Source organism: Corvus brachyrhynchos, unplaced genomic scaffold (genome assembly GCF_000691975.1).
Source record: "Corvus brachyrhynchos isolate BGI_N302 unplaced genomic scaffold, ASM69197v1 scaffold907, whole genome shotgun sequence".
NCBI classification, from domain to species: Eukaryota; Metazoa; Chordata; class Aves; order Passeriformes; family Corvidae; genus Corvus; species Corvus brachyrhynchos.
The window spans coordinates 455,243-467,614 of NW_008239109.1; the positions used below are offsets into that span (position 1 = coordinate 455,243).

Consider the following 12,372-nt stretch of genomic DNA (forward strand, 5'->3'; position numbering starts at 1 on the left):
CAAGCAAGAATGAAGGCTCAGGGCTCGATTCACTTGCCCACACGTAGTTGTCAACTGTCATTTGAGATGCCTAGAATATCCTGCCTGGCTGCCAGCTGCTCTTGCAGAAGGGCAGAGGTCTTGTCTCAGGCCCTTTATCATATCTGCCAGCCTCCCTCGGATGTTTCAAATACCTCAGGGCATTTCAAATATAACCAGGTGCCTGCATAGACTTCAGACTCCTGGCCCAGAGATGCAGCATCCACATTTGAGCCTCTCCTTTTGAGCGGGAGGAATTTATGCTTGAGTGGTGATTTGGCCACAGAGCTTCAGGGGCAGGATGGTTCCTCTCACCCAGATCTGGATACCCACAGCGTCAGATTGCTGCCTGAGTTAGATTTCTCTGCTTTCATTATGGTCAGTGAAAGTTTAGCTAACGGAGACTGGAATATAAATAATCTTGTACTAAAGTAGGCCCCGCTTTTTCAGCTGAAATGCCCACTCCACTCTTCTGACTGCATTAATTTCATCTGTGTAGCCTTAAATACATAGCTCTCACGTAGACACATGAGTTGCTGCCACATAAAGTGAGATGAACCTGCTATTCCCTTTGTTATTAAAAGAAAACACTGTCAGGAGGGTGTTAAGTACAAATCCATAGATTTGTTTATGAAGAGAAAATTCAAAACACTGAATTTGATTGAACTGTTTTCCTGGGCACTTGTCCCAGTAGGAAAAAAAACAAGGCCTGAGTTCCTTTTTACACACGGACTGCTAAATAATGTCCCTTTAGATTTCTTCTTTCCAGAATTCTATATTTTCTGCAAAACGTACAAGGCCAGTTTGTACAAACAATTGTCTGAAACTGAGACCTATCCTCATGTCAATCTGTACTGGGACACAGAGTCCTGAAAAAAGAAAGTACACTATTAACCTAATTTTAGGCATAAAGGTTGGAGGGCCTGTGCTTGTCAGTTTCCTGACATTCATTGTTTTTTCCATAGGGCTATGACCTGACCAAAATCTCAGTCAGGGCCAGAATTTCAGCAGAGTCTGTCTCTGTTCCATCTTTGCTTTTGCACAATAAAATTCTGCCACCCCAGGAAAGCAGTCATAATTTGAAAAAGAAAATCTTTGCTTGCATAATCTTTGCTTCATCACAATGCTCTCTCACAGGGGATGCTTAAAGGGAACATATTCCTACTCTGATCCACCAGTCTGTATTTTGTCTGCCTGGTGCTATAAAATAAGCATATAAGGCTATGGGGAGAGCAGTTCACTGCTTGGAGAACTTAAAATACTCTGTTTTGGCTCCAGTAAATGTGAAAACTGAAGACAAGCTTTCACCAAAGCCACGAAGAAAAGCTCTCTGCAAATTTAGAGTGACTCAAGCATAGATGCGCAACCTTAAAGTTGATAGCATAACTCCAAATGTCAGTGGTTAAGAGCATTTATGCTTTTCCATGTATGCTCTTTCTTCTGGTTCTTGTCAATCTGCTTTTCACACATGTCTGTAATAAGTGATTTCCCTCCTCCAACTTCTTTCCAATCTATTCTTTGTCTCCTATTTCCATCTATATCCCTATTTCATTCCACTTTGCACTCTTCACCTCTTCAACCTTTTCTTCATCAGTCATATCCCTTCTTGTGTCTCTGCTCCATAGAGGGACTCTCTGACCTTATTATATGTGGTCTCTCTGTCATCCTTCTAACACTCTGAGCAGAGTATTTCCTTCAGAATTTTCCTTTGAAAAGAATGTAAAACTGAAGATTTTACACCAAGGTTCATATCAGAACAACAGTGCATCACTGGGCTTTCTAACAGGATAAAAGCAAAAGGATGAACTTCAAGAAAAATTCTGATTTCCATATCTGACTGTGTTTTCTCCATTCATAGGAACACTGGGCTACTTAAATAAAGCCAAACATTGTACAGTATTTGATAACTTTCACATATTTTAGTAGTTTTCAAATGCTGTTAAATTTCTTTGTTGCTGAGTTTAATTGTCAATAATACTCACGAGCTTACCTATACATCTGTTTAAACAGATTTCATTTTTCATATTAAAGTCAATTACTGTAGTTCTCCTCATTAAAGGTGAGAAAGCACCCCTTATCTATGGATCTGAAATAAAGAAGAAAAGAGAGAAGAATGGTAGATGCACTCCCAGTGTGCATTTTTTTCATCTCCGTTTCTGTTAAAGCAAGCACTCATTTAGTGATAAATCAGCATTAAAGTGGGATGAAAGGACTCAGATTTTAAAACAAAGCCAACATGAGACCTTCTAAAAATAAAAACTCCTCTGTTACAGTGGAGTTTTACCTCTTCTAGATTGTGGGGTCTATGGAGACTCCTATTAAGTGCTGAGATTTCACTTCAAATGCATGCCATACTCAGAGTACTTCTGATTGTATGAACTGTGGCACAGCTTATTACAGATAAAGAAGAAAAATGAAATTGCTCTGCTGCCCTACCCAACAGGGAAAATGCTAACTTAGAAATCAGCAGCCTTGGATGTTTTTACCAGCCCTGTGACTTTCCACCCATCCTCACCCCAACTGTCCCCAAGGACCTTTGTGGTTTCTTCACCTGCAGCTGCAGCGAGTAGAAAGCTGTGGACCCCTCGGGGGATCAGTTCAGATATTACTGCACTAAGTTCCATGGTGGAGGTGCTCACCTGGTTCTCTTCTTCTCCTTTTGTGTAACCAGAGGGATTTCTGTGTTCGAGCAGCATCCCTGACACAGTTTACTTCGCTAATACAGACATCACCACAGGACTGCTTAAGCTGGTGTAGTGCAAATGTAACATTTACATTAGCAAGAAAAATATATCAGCTGAATTCATACATCAAACAGGTATTTTCTTTTGCTGAATGCATACACAGGGAGAACGAAGCCATTTCTGGAGGAACACTGTGCTTCCTTAGTGAAAGTCTCAGTTGAACTTGTTCAGCAAGATTTGCTAGTTATTTTGATAACTTCTCTTAGTTTTCATCACTTTTTGTACTATGGCTGTGCCTGAAAAATGACTCCCATCATTACGCCAGTCCAGCCCTTGTGTATCCTTCGTCCTGCCCCCGCTGGCAACTTGACTCTTCTGGCTATGCTTCATGCCAGCACTCTCCTACCAGAGCTGCCAGTGTCCCATTTAATCTGTGATAAATATGAACTGCTCCCAACCCTATTTGCCTAGGGGATATCAGCTCTATTTGCCACATTTAAAAATGATCATCCCTGTTGTTTAGAAAAACAGCAGCTCAAAATGCCACCCTTGACTTTCCTCATTACTTACGGACTGAAATTTCCCCATCTGTCTTTCCTCAGCTGTGTTCTTGAGAAAGAAATCCTGTCTCCTGTTTTCTTTCTCCCCAGTGAGCAAATCCTCATCCACTGTGACAGCTCATCTCATAGTGACTACTCATTCTAGGTAGCTCCTTGCTCCTGCCTGGAGATCTTTTCGTTTCAGCCCCTCAGTGCACCTAATGGCTTTTCATGTTTTTAAAAAAAGTGCCCTTTGTCTCATTCTTCCACCTAACAATCCTCCCTCAAACAATGCTTTCTCATTTCACCTCTTTCACAGATCTTAATTTTTGTCCTATCCCCTCTGTGAGAGAATTTAGTTCTTCATTACTGTGTATTAAATATGTTTGCTGAGATATTTAATGGCAAATTTAATTTCTCCAACACTGTCAGTCTGTCTGTCCCTCTTGATTCTGTCAGTCTCCAACAACTGTAAACTGTAATTTTTTTGTTCAACCTAAAGTTTCAGTCTCCGAGCAGGAAGAGCCTTTGATTCCGAACCCTTTACCTTAAAACTCTGTTCACAAGGCCTGGGAACTCAGAGCCTTTGACTCTGAATTAGTCTTTTGACCCCTCGAGTTTTTCTTTCATTAAGTTTATTTATTGCTGTCACCTGCATATAACTACTATGTTCTTCTACTTTGATCCATCTTCCACTAAAAATGCTAATTTCACGTGTTCATTACCTGCTGGCATTAAAAAAAAAAAAAATTCAGAGGCTTCTTCCATGATAATTTGGAATCCCAGTTCCACTCTGTTTGAAGGGCTGGGGGCCTGGAAAGGGCATGCAGTGGGGCTGGAGGGGATGGGGTAGGAGCACTCGTGCAGCCACTTTGAGGGACTGTCCCATGCCTGGACTGTGAACTGCTCCCACCAGCTCCATTAAATGTTCATATTGGAATCCACAAACAAATGAGCTTCCAGACACACAACACTTCATCTCCAGTGACAGAGGCTGCATGTCCCTTATCCCCCTGTCTCCTGACTCACACTGGCAATATGCAGAGGAGGGAAGGTCCCTGATTCTTCCTGTACCGGTACAGGAAAGAGGAAACCCAAAGCAAAACCAAAAGGCAAAGAGCAAGGCGGCATCTGCCAGGAAGTCTAATTCACTGCAAAAATGAAAAAGACAGGAGATTGGCCTTTTAAAATTCAAGTTGCAGTTGATCATCCTCTTCGGCTGCAACCCCAGGAGTGTGGGCAGCAGGGTGAAGGCGGGCATTCTCCACCTCTACTCTGCTGGGAGGAGACCCCACCTGCAGTGATTTGTCCAGCTCTGGAGCCCCCAACACAAGAAAAATATGGACCTGTTGGAAGAAGTCCAAAGGAGGCCATAAGGGTGCTCAGAGGCCTGGAGGACCTCTGCTCTGGAGCCAGGCTGGGACAGCTGGGAGTGTTCCCCTGGAGAAGAGAAGGATCCAGGGATACCACAGAGCCCTTTACAGCACCTAAAGGACCTCCAAGTGTGCTGGAGAAGGATTTTGAAAAGGGCCTGTAGTGGCAACACAAGGGTGGAATGGTCTCACACTGACAGAGTACAGGGTAAGATTAGATATTAGGAAGAAATCACAGAATCACAGAATGAACTAGGTTGGAAATGACCTTTGAGATCATCAAGTCCAACCTATGACCTGACCTAACTCCTCTTCATCAACTGAACCATGGCACTGAGTGCCACATCCAGTCTTTTTTTAAACACATCCAGGGACAGTGAGTCCACCACCTCCCAGGCCAGACAATTCCATTGCCCAATCCCTCTTCCAGTGAATAGTATTTTCTGACATCTAAATTCTTACTTCCATTCTATGGCTGGGAAATGGGGTTTTGAGACTCATCCTGATGATCAGAAACATAATGCTTCCTTACCCTTTTCTCCCGGGGTTTAATCCTTTCATTGATAATGCTGACAACTACATAGTTATCAAATACTGCATGTCATTGAATGCAGCTCCACGTGGTTCTGGGAACTTGTTCCCAAATTGGAAGGGGATCTGAAGGCTCCCCAGATAACCCACAGCTGCACAGAGCCACAACAGTTGCTCTCCTTGCTGAAGAGATGCCTCACCAGGCTTCAGGTATTGCAGCAGTAGCCACTGTGCTCCCTGTCAGGAAACACAATTATCTTCATAAAGAAGTGAAGAGGAAGACTCACACTGCATTTCCTGAACACAGGCACAGAGATTCACCCAAGTAGAAAGGAATGGCAAGATGCATTTAACCTCATTAGTTTCAGTAGGGCTGACTTTGTGCAATCCATCAGTGTACAGATACATTAGGGGAACTAAACTATTTCCACATCTCATTTACATAATGGATGGGATGTGAAATGAATCCTATGGAGGAGAAGTGCCCTGGAGGCACTAAAGTTTATCACAATATGTAAGAGTTCTTTTAGATCATTGCATTAAATTTCCACTAACAAGATAACAAATTAATTGTCTGTATTACTGTACTAACCCAAAGCGGATAAAGTGTATGATTTGAGCGGAGGAAGGCAGCTGTTTAAGACAGCTTGGTGGTTATAGGAGGAGGCAGAAGAGATTAGTGTGTCTCCCAGCACTTGTGTGCCATGATGCCAGCCCTCCTCCTGCCCCTTTAAGAAATCTGGCTCTTCTCTAATCTGATGTAGGACTTGAGCTTTATTAGTGAAGTGAGGGAGAATGAGTAAATCAACTGTATCAGACAAGCCTCAGGATATCTGGAAATCGATCATTCTGCAGAAATAAGCACTCTGTGTTTATTAGCTGGGAGTTCATCACTATCACTTCTTTTTATTCAATTCCTAAGAGATTTCAAAGCTATCATCATAGTATTAGCTCTTCTGACTGTGCTACTGGAGATAAAGATCAGAAGATCTATCTAATGATGGCTTTCTCAGTCTCCCTCTTTCTTTCTCTAAAGCCATTCTGATTTTAAAAAAAGTAGGAAAATAGCTGGAATGAAATAAAGAAGACTTCTCTTAAATTTTTGCCTGTTGGCAATGGGAGTAATTTTTTTGTATTATTATTCCACAGGAACTTGGTTTTATTCAGGGGGACACATTCTGCAGAATAGAAAATCCCTCTCCGAAAAGGTGGAATTGGAAGTTTTTAATGTGGTGGTGGAAAAAGGAGGAAGATAAAAGGACTTAAAGTCATAAAACAGTGTTTTACATTGAAAGTGAAGTTATTTTAAATGATAATCCATGTCAAATAGAAGCCAGGGAAATGACTTCCATAAGTTAGAAAGGTAATAATATTACTTTAAGAAGAATAATTACTTTCCTTAACTACATTTATCACATAGTAATTCAGTTCTCCCTTCTGGAATATGATGCAATGCCAAACTTCTGACTGATTTATTTGAAACTAGCCTTAAGAAAAGATTTGCCCAGATATGAGGCTTCTTCTGGTTCTTTATTCCAAACTGAGGAGTTATCAAAATGTAAATACTATGACTAACTGCATGTTTAGATGTGCATTCCTGTACAGCTGCATTGTGTAGCTACATTGTGCAAAGACATTGGGAGAAAAAAAAAAACATCTGTAAGAGTTTTCCAATAACAATGGTTAGACGCATAAACAATTTAAGTATAGCTGTGGATTTCCAGAAGTCTGGGGGGAGTACAAATCCAATCCAATGAACTCTCTAAAGAAAAATCTTCCCTAGAAGAAGCTTCCCTGACATCAATTTTTATCAGCTGATTTCTCCGTTTTCCAATGGCAAATTAACATTTATTATCTCTTTTGGACTGGCACTTTGAGTTCCAGCCCGGGTGCACATTGTGCTAGATTCTGTACACTGATTAAAGAAGAAAAGGTGCACATTGTCCAAGAGTCTTTCCGTGCAAGTACACGATGAGAGAAAACAGATGAATGCAATAAGCAGGGTGATCATGATTTAACAGTAAAGCAAGGCAACTAAATTCATCCACTTGTGCAGAGCCTAGCACAATGCAGTTGGACCACATTGCTTGAAAAGTTAGCACTTAATAACAATAACAATGAGGTCTTTAAAATTAAAGTATTAATATCAGCTAGAGATCATAAGTTGCTTAGCCAGTGAATGAAGAATGCCATAAATCTCTAAGGAAAGGCCAGTTTCAAGTCAGTATTGTCTTGCCTCCTACTCAGGTTTTCTGCCGGTTTGCCCTGAACTAGAATCGTGCTTCTCCTGCATCACCCTTTTACTTATGATTACAGTGATTATTTCTTTATAATCATACCATCACTGTTTTAGGCTCTTGATAAATTCCTTCATGTCTGCCTCTGCTTTTGAAGCTGTCCTTTCCCTGTGCCCTTTCTCATTATATACATAATGATTGATTTCCTCCCTGCTTTGCTGCCCATTGTTCACTTTTGTGTTTGTAGCACTGTCTGTGATATCAGCAGCACTCAGGGGAGCTAAGGTATGGGATGAAAAGGGTTCTAATTTGGAGGAAATGCACAAAGATTAACAGATAGGTGATAAATAAGGTCTGAATCACGCCATGAGTGTACAGCATAGAATCCTTGAATGGTTTGGATTAGAAGGGACTTTAAATACCGTCTTGTTTCAACCCCCCTGCCGTGGGCAGGAGGCAGGAACACCTTCCACTATCCCAGGCTGCTCCAAGCCCCATCCAACCTGGCCTTGGACACTGCCAGGGATCCAGGGGCAGCCACAGCTTCTCTGGGCACCCTGTGCCAGGGCCTCCCCACCCTAACAGGAAAGTATTTCTTGGTAACATCTAAACCTCCCCTCTTTCAATTTAAATCAGTTCCCCTTTGTCCTATCATTCTCTGGTTGTGCAAAAAGTCACTCTTCAGGTTTTTTTGAAGCTCCCTTCAAGTCCTGGAAGGGGCTCTAAGGTCTCCCCAGAGCCTTCTCTTCTCCAGTCTGGACAGCTCTAATCTCTTCTCAGCCTGTTTCCATAGCAAAGGTGCCCCAGTCCCCAGAGCATCTTCTCTTTCTGGGGCAGTGACAATGGACAAAATACACCGGTTTAATGAATGAGTGTGTGAATTTTAAACTCTTTACTTCCCTGTGATGGTGTTGCAAATGATTTATTTTCACCTGATTCATAGATGGGTTGAATGAGGGCTTTCCTTTACCTAAGGCCTTCTGAACAGAGCACTCCAAAGAAAAAGTCCAGTGAGAGGTGATGATACCACACCAGTAGGTCCATTCACTGAAGGACAGACCTTCCACTACTGCAGCATGCATCCAAGCCTTTGCTGCACCTTTGTGTGTTTCCAACAATGCCTCTGAGTCTCTGTTTGCATTCTGTTATCCATGAAAGAAAACTGATGATCCTCCATTATTGATTGCTCCAGATCCATAAATTACTCTTCTTTCTCAATTTAGATGAGATTTGCAAGGAGGTGAGGGATACAGGTTGAAGATACCAAGCTCCTAAAACAAGAGACAGATGTCTGAAGCCACGATTCACCAGTGATGAGCTGCAACTGGGCCATGTAGACATTGATGAAATTCATTACATTTGTATTTCTTCTGTAGGGGGAGGATTTTCCTCAATGATTTGTATGACCTTGCTAAACCCAGATAGGTGGTAATTGAGCAGCAACTACTTCTTCAGAAGAAACAGAATAAAAATATTGAAAATATTGACTCACCCCAAAGGCAGTAAGCAGCACTTTGGTCTTTGACCTTTAAGCATCCTAGGGTAGTCAATAACCTGGCTGTTAGATGCTGTGCCTGCCACTGATTTTGATTTGGGAGTAGTTTAACCTTGAACCAAGATCTAAGTAACCACGGCAACAGGAAGTTGGCCTCTCCATCCAAGGAGTGGGGATCCATAAATCAAGGTCCCTAATGCAAACACTGTGTGCAGGTAGAGATTTGAGAGGATAAGTGGTTTGTGGGGGATTACCTTTGAAAAAAATGAATGACTGTCCCTTGATATGTTGAAACACAGCTTCACAAACTTTTTTTTTTTTTTTTTTTTTTTATCAATAGAGGTCAACAGGTTACAGCTGCATGTTTTCATATGGCTCTTTATACAGGCCCTTCAGTTTAATTAGAACCAGATGTTGAATTTATGAGGTTGTTAGCATTATTATGTACCATATGCACGTGCATATATGTGTGTGTGTATTGATACATGCACCCACATGTGCATGTTTCTTGTGCACCCACTACACCCATGAATAAATAATATTAAGGCACAAACTCAAGCACTGTGGAGTGGTGAAACCTCAGGTGTGCGTGCACAAGTTCCAAAGGGTAATTACCTAGCCAAATAGCTCACTTATTCTATGGGACACTGCTTTATTCAATGTGCAGAGCTCACCTAATGAACAGTTATTTGGGAGCTGGATTTTCCTTTTGCTATTCATTGCGTGACATCACATCTCATTTATTCCACATTTCTAAGCCTTGGTATGAATAGATGAATGTTTCATGAATGTTGATAATTTTATTTTCACGGGACTGCTCTTGAGATGAGGGGTATATTATTGTTCTCATTTGCACTAGAGAAGCCGAGCAGAGAGAGATTGAAGTCTAATGGATACAATTTGAGATGCTTAATACTAGATTTGAGGCTCTGGAAAGATGTGTGGTCTAATAGGCAGAGACTGCTCTGTTTATCTCCACCAAGCTGTGACCTGTAATGTTGTCTCACTTATTCCTGCCCATTCTTGCTTCCCTTTAATCCACAAGTTGATATCGGGTCACAGTTTCATCAGGACTCCTATCCCAAACCAGCTCATTCTGTAACCCCATCTTTCAGACTCCTCTCACTCTAGCATTTCTGTGCCTGAATCAGATAGAGATCGCTTCCACAGTTTCTGAGACAACACACAGATCTCCTGATATTTCTTATTTTACATGCCAGAAGCATGGGTTCATAGGGACGGTTCATAGCAACTCTAAATAGCAAATACAAGGAATTTTTGATTGGCATCTGGAGAAGCTGAGCACAGACAATAGACACAAAAGTCTGGGAAAGGGTCTGGAACACCAGGAGCAGCTGAAGGAACTGGAGGGGCTCAGCCTCAGCCTGGAAAAAAAGGAGACTCAGAGGGGACCTTCTCACTCTCTACAATTTCCAGACAGGAGGGTGCAGCCAGGTGAGGGTCAGACTCTACTCCCAGGCAACAAGGGACAGAACAAGAGGAAAGCTGTGCTGGGGGAGGTTTAAATTGGATATTAACAAAAATTTCTTCACAGAAAGGATTATCCAGCCCTGGCACAGGCTTTCTAGGGCAGTGTTGGAGTTCTCATCCCTGGAGGGATTTAATAGCCATGTGGGTGTGACACTTGGGCACATGGGCTAGTAGTGGCCTTGGTAGAGGTGGGGGAACAGTGGGATGGATGATCTTAGGGCCTTTCCCAGGCTAGATGATTTTATGATTGTAGGTGTCAGAGCACTTGTGGAAAGTCTTCAAGGAACTACCAGGTGATATCCAGGTGCAGCCAGGGGTGGCAGAGCGGATCAGTCCTGCAGGGGATAAAGGCCCCCACCTGCTGACCTGACCTGCTGTGCAGGGAGGTTTGCTGCTGGCCTGGATCAGGAGTATTGTGGAGGCATGCAAAACCAGATCAGAGTGGCAAATAGAAGCAAGCAAACCTGTCAGGAGATTTTCATGATTGACCAAGAAGCTCCTGAATAATGTCAGATACAAAAAGGAAGCAAAAAAGACATGGAAACAGGTGACCCAGAGAACTAGAGCTACGACATCCAAGCACACAGGGATGGGAATAGGAAGAAAAAGTCTATCTGGAGTTGAATCTAGGGCAGAAGATCAACAAGAAATGTTTTACAGACACTTAAGCAGCCAAAAATAGCCTATGGAAAATATGGGGCCCTTGCTGAAGGAAACAGGGACCCTGACTGAAGAAGATCAGCAGCAGACTGATTGTCCTCTTTGGCCTTTGAGAATCCCAGGCCCATGAGACTGGTGGGGAAAGAAAACTTACCCTTGGAGGAGGATCTGATTAGGGAATAGTTAAACAAACTGGAAAAGCAAAAGTCCATGGGATTTGGCAGGATGTATCTAAAAGTACTGAGGGATCTGGCTGGCATCACTGTGAGGCTACTCTTAGTTGTTTTTGAAAGGTTGGGGTGATCAGGAGAGGTTTCTGAGGACTAGAAGAGAGCAAATGTCAGTCTAATAAGGGCAAGAAGAAAAAGAAAGGAAGCAGTGAGGCCGTTCAGTCTCACCTCAATCCCTAGAATTTGGTGGAGTAAATAATTCTGAAGAGCATTTCCAAACCTATGAAGGAGGAAAAAGTGATCAGAAGTAATTATCACAGATCTATGAAGGGCAAATCATGCCTCACCAATCTGATGTTTCTTATCTTGACTTTAGTAAGAGTTCTGGCACTGGGTTCTATCAGCTTCTCATAGACAAAATGATGAAACAGAGGCAGGATAAATGCACACTATGATGGACTGAAAACTGTCTGGGATCAGAGGGTTGTGATGAGTAGCACAAAGCCCACATAGAGACCAATCAGCAGAGGTGCACCCACTGATATGGGGCCTAAAAACTTTTAATATGTCAATTAATGAGCAGGGTGACAGGGTAGAGAACACCCTCAACAAATCTGGAGAATTTCAGAACTCAGAGGAGTGGCTGGTATGCCATGCAGAGGAGCATGGACGTATGGGAGAGAGTCCAAAAGGAGGCCACAAAGATTATTAAGAATCTGGGATATCTCTCTTATGAGGAAAGACTCAGAGAGATGGGATATTCAGCCTGGAGAAGAGAAGGCTCAGGGGGATCTTCTCTATGTGTGCAAATGTTTGATGACAGGATAAGAGTCAATGGGCACAAGATGAAACACAGGTTATTCCTGAACGGTGTAGTTTTACTGAGGGGATGAACAGGTCGTGGAGAGAGGTGGTGAAGTCTCCCTCCTTGGAGATATTCTTATCTGGCCAGATGTGGTCCAGGGTAAGCTGCTCTGGCTGACCCCGCTTGAGCAGGGTGAGGTGGACAAGGTGGTCTCAAGAGGAGCTTTCCAACCTCAGCTGCTCTGTGATTTGTTGAATCTTTGTGTAGCTTAGTTGCCAAAATCCGATGCATTTTATCTGAGGCTCGTGCAGGTTGAGATCTGAAAAAAAGAAGGCGTTTTTGAAAGATTATCTCTGAAAAATGAAAAGC

At 42.5% G+C, this 12,372-nt stretch overlaps 1 protein-coding gene across 1 annotated transcript in view; it reads left to right on the forward strand.

Moving 5' to 3' along the window:
* Positions 1–12,372, forward strand: part of SETBP1 (SET binding protein 1) — a 251,743-nt gene that overhangs the window by 228,791 nt on the left and 10,580 nt on the right. The window lies entirely within an intron of this gene.